This window comes from Rhinopithecus roxellana, chromosome 18 (genome assembly GCF_007565055.1).
Source record: "Rhinopithecus roxellana isolate Shanxi Qingling chromosome 18, ASM756505v1, whole genome shotgun sequence".
NCBI lineage: Eukaryota > Metazoa > Chordata > Mammalia > Primates > Cercopithecidae > Rhinopithecus > Rhinopithecus roxellana.
This window is the reverse complement of record NC_044566.1, coordinates 63,470,495-63,475,525: the sequence shown is the minus strand read 5'-3', so window position 1 is coordinate 63,475,525 and position 5,031 is coordinate 63,470,495.

Here is a 5,031-nt window from a genome sequence, read left to right as displayed (position 1 = left end):
TTTATCAGAACTGTTACAGGAAGGTGTATTTTGTAGCTATTTAAGGCGGGGTGCTGTAGTGCCTGCATGTAGTCCCAGGTATTCAGGAAGATTGCTTGAGTCCAACTTGGGCGACATAGCGAGACCCTATCTAAAATAATAATAATATACGGCCAGTCGGGTGGCTCACGCCTGTAATCCCAGCACTTTGGGAGGCTGAGGCGGGCAGATCACTTGAGGCCAGAAGTTCAAGACAAGCCCGGCCAACATGGGGAAACCCTGTCTCCACTGAAAATACGCAAAATTAGCTAGGTGTGGTGGCGAGGCCTGTAATCCGAGCTACGCAGGAGGCTGAGGCAAGAGAATCGATTGCACCCAGGAGGTGGAGGCTGCAGTGAGCCGAGATTGTGTCACTGCACACCAGCCTGGGCGACAGAGCAAGACTCCGTCTGAAAAAGAAAATTTAGGCGGGGAAAAAAATCAGAACTGCCTCTGGGAACAAGAATAAAGGAGAAACCAGGATTAACTGAGAAGAGACACAAAGAACTTTGTCAAAATTGTATGGCTGAGGCCCACACGGTGGCTCACTTCTGTAAACCCATCACTTTGGGAGGCTTAAGCTCTTGGATCACCTGAGGGCAGGAGTTCGAGACCAGCCTGGCCAACATGGTGAAACCCCGTTTCTACTAAAAATATAAATATTAGCAAAAAAAAAAAAAAAAAAAAAAAAAATTAGCCAGGTGTAGTCATGCACGCCTGTAATCCCAGCTACTCGGGAGGCTGAGGAAGGAGAATCGCTCGAATCCAGGTGAAGGCAGTAAGCCAAGATCGTGCCACTGCTCTCCAGCCTGCATGATGGGAGTGAGACGCCATCTCAAAGGAAAAAAATTATATAAATAAAAATATCTTTTTTGAAAATAGTATGCCATATAATTTACCAGTTGAAGTTGTTTGCTTTCTGAATATAATAAAAATAGTCAAATACTTTGTTACTAAATACATACTGTATATAGCAGTGTAATATAGCACCCTGTACAATATGCATTTGGTAACACAGTATACAGCACTCTGTATAAAAAAAAATTTTTGACACCAAGTCTCACTATGTTGCCCAGGCTGAAGTGCAGTGGCAATTTACAAGCACAATAATAGCTTGCTATAATCTGGAACTCCTGGACTCAAGCAATCCTTCTGCCTCAGCCTCCCAAGTAGCTGAGACTACAGGCCCACTACCACGCCTGGTTAATTTTTTTTATTTTAATTTTTTTGTGGAGACAGGATCTAGTTATGTTGCCCAGGCTGGTCTCAAACCCCTGATCCTCCTGCCTTGGCCTCCCACAGTGCTGAAAGTACCAGTGTAAACCACCGTGCCTAGCCCCCAGCAATCTTATCATGTGTATTAGTTTGCTAGGGCTGCCATAACAGTACCACAGTCTAGGTGGCTTAAACAACAGACATTTATTTTTCCACAGTTCTGAAGGGTGGATTGGTTTCCTTGATTCTTTGGTAAGAATCTGTTACACACCTCTCTGCTTTCAGATGACCATCTCACTCTCTTCCCATGGTTGTCTGTGTTCATGCACCAGTCTAGTGTCAATTTGTATTTCCAAATTTCCTCTTAAAAGGCTACCAGCCATATTCGATTAAGGACCACCACACCTGTCTAATTACCACCTTTTAGACCTGTTTTAACTTAATTTTTACTTAACTTAATTACCACCTTTAAAGACCTGTTTCCAAAGACAGTTACATTCTGAGGTAATGGAGGTTAGGACTTCAACATACTATAGAATTTTGTGGAACACAGTTCAGCTCATAACACCATGCTATATTGATTGAATTGGTGTAATTTCCTATTCATCGAGATAACTCATACCTTTTCCTCCCTGCAGTAGCCTTCTGCTCTCAGGTCCTCCTCCATCATCATCCCCATCTGTGACCTAGCCTCATATACCCTGATAACATGGAATCTCATCACTGTGGATCCCCTTCACCTTCACAACACCTAAGCTGCTGTCTGTCCTCATCTTCAATCCTTTGTTGAAATCAAGGATATGCCCCTCCTTTCAAATGCCATGCCTGGGTTCCTGTTGAAAACAATGAATTGGGCTGGTGCGGTCACTCATGTCTGTAATCCTAGCACTTTGGAAAGCTGAGGCGGGCAGATCACCAAAGGTCAGGAGCTCAAGACCAGTCTGACCAACATGGCGAAACCCTGTCTCCACTAAAAATACAAAAATTAGCCAGGTGCAGTGGTGCACACCTGTAATCCCAGCTACTTGGGAGGCTGAGGCAGGAGAATCGCTTGAACTCAAGAGGCAGAGGTTACAGTGAGCCGAGATTGAGCCACTGCATTCCAGCCTGGGCAACAGAGCAAGACTTGGTCTCAAAAAAAAAAAAAAAAAAAAAAAGAATATTGTAAAGGAGATGGAGAAAAAGATAAGTGTACAGGAAGTCCAAGGAAGGAGTGACAACAAACTTCTTGACATAAAGCATGCAAGTGAAAAGGGGAACATGACCTTTTTTTTTTTTTTTTGAGACGGAGTTTCGCTCTTGTTACCCAGGCTGGAGTGCAATGGCGCAATCTCAGCTCACTGCAACCTCTGCCTCCTGGATTCAAGTGATTCTCCTGCCTCAGCCTCCCAAGTAGCTGGGATTACAGGCATGCGCCACCATGCCTGGCTAATTTTGTATTTTTAGTAGAGACGGGGGTTTCTCCATGTTGGTCAGGCTGGTCTCGAACTCCTGACCTCAGTTGATGCACCTGCATCAGCCTCCCGAAGTGCTGGGATTACAGATGTGAGCCACTGTGCCTGGCCTGAAAGTTTTTTAAAAAGCTGTCTGCCTTAAAGTAAGGTGGGGTTGGGAGAAGCAATAAAGATTAGAGCAGAAACCAATGATATTAGAAACGTAAAACAATAGGAAAAAAAGGATATATCTGAACATCAATAAAATTGATAAATCTCTGGCCAGAATAATCAGGAAGCAAGAAGACATGAATTACCGTGATCAGAAATTAGTAAAATGGCATTATTAAAATGTTTACAGATTTTAAAAATATAACAAAATATTAATGACTTTACTCCAATAAATTGGACAACTTAGATAAAATAGACAAATTCCTTGAAAAACACAAACTACCAAAGGCCACTGAAGAAACATAAACTGAATGGACTTATATGTTAAATAATCGGATTTGTAGTTAAAAACCTTCCCACAAGGAAGACTCCAGGCCCAGACAGTTTCATTAGTGAATTTTACCAAACATTTCTGGAATAACACCAATTCTATATCAACTCAACAGAAAACTGAAGAGGAGAGAATGCTGCCCGTAAGAAGCCACTATTATCCTGATATGAAAACTTTAAAAAGACTACAAGAAAAATCTATAGAACAATATCCTTTATGAACATAGATGCAAAACTTTAAACAAAGTTTTGTTTGAATCCCTACAATATATAGCAACATTACAACATCATGATCAAATGGAGTTTATCCCTTGAATGCAAGGTTGGGTTAGCATTTGCAAATCACTCTAATTGACCTTATTACCCCCGCCCCCCAACACACACACACACAAAATCATGATCATCTCAGTAGATGTAGATAAAAGCATCTGACAAAATCCGACCTCCAATCCTAATAAAAACTCTCAGCAAAGTAGGGATAAAAGGAAACTTCGTTGACCTGACAAAGTACACCTATGAAAAACCTACTGCTAAAATCATATTTAATGGTAAAAAACCTAATTCTTGCCTCCCTAAAATCAAGAACAAGGCTAAGATGACTGTTTTGGGTTTGTTTGGTTGTTGGTTTGAGACAGAGTCTCACTCTGTCACCCAGGCTGGAGTGCATTGGGGGCCCTCCCACCTCAGCTTCTTGAGTAGCTGGAACTACAGGTGCATTCTACCACGACCGGCTAATTTTTGTATTTTTGGTAGAGATGGGGTTTCTCCGAGTTGGTCAGGTTGGTCTTGAACTCGCAGCAGAGCGAGACTCTGTCTCAAAAAAAAAAAAGAGTAAGTGTTCAGGCTTAGTGGATTGGACTCCTCTCACTGTTAGGGCAGGATGGTGAAAGAAATACACAGAATTCCATTACAGGAGGCACACACGATCACAGATACAGTTTTGATTACTTTCGTTGTTTTTTTTTCCGGGTTCAACTTCTCGTCTTGTTCTTCTTCTTATACTATAGGCTGTTTGCTGTGGTTTAGTCAGAAAGTCATGTAGAATGCCTGCCTTTTGAAGACCAATTTTTTTTTTTTTTTTGAGACGGAGTCTTGCTCTGTCGCCCAGGCTGGAGTGCAGTGGTGCAATCTCCGCTCACTGCAAGCTCTGCTGCCTCCCAGATTCACGCCATTCCCCTGCCTCAGCCTCCCTAGAAGCTGGGACTACAGGCGCCCGCCACCACACCTGGCTAATTTTTTTTGTATTTTTGGTAGAGACGGGGTTTCACCGTGTTCGCCAGGATGGTCTCGATCTCCTGACCTCGTGATCCGCCTGCCTTGGCCTCCCAAAGTGCTGGGATTACAGGAGTGAGCCACCGCGCCCGGCCAGAAGAGCAATTTTAAGGTGTCTAGTAAGACAGCAGGTAAGTCTAGTAGGGAAAGCATGGTTAGGAGAATATTTTATGGGGAGAAAATTAAAAAAAAAATACTTGGAGTTCTTGAGGAAAATCTCTAAAATTATACACGCCCTCATGGATATAACGTGTGATGTGCGCTAGATATACATAATTTGGGATGTGAGAAGTGAATTCTGTAGCATTCTTTTTAGGTTTAAGTATGAGATTGGCCTGAAGAGCTGGTGGTAGGCAGCGGGAAGAGGATGGGTGGCTGGGAGGGATGGGGAATGGCAGGTGAGTCTGACTCAAACCCAGCACACCTGAGCTCTTAGTCTCTGTTGTAATTACAATATGTAGTATAGTTCTCTTTCATGTTAGCTTGGCTGTTCATTATTGCCAGTTATAGCTGCATGGGATTATTGAGACTTATCCTCCGGTTTCCCTTGAAGTCTTCTAGTTTTATTTAACAATGGGCTCTGAGACGGATG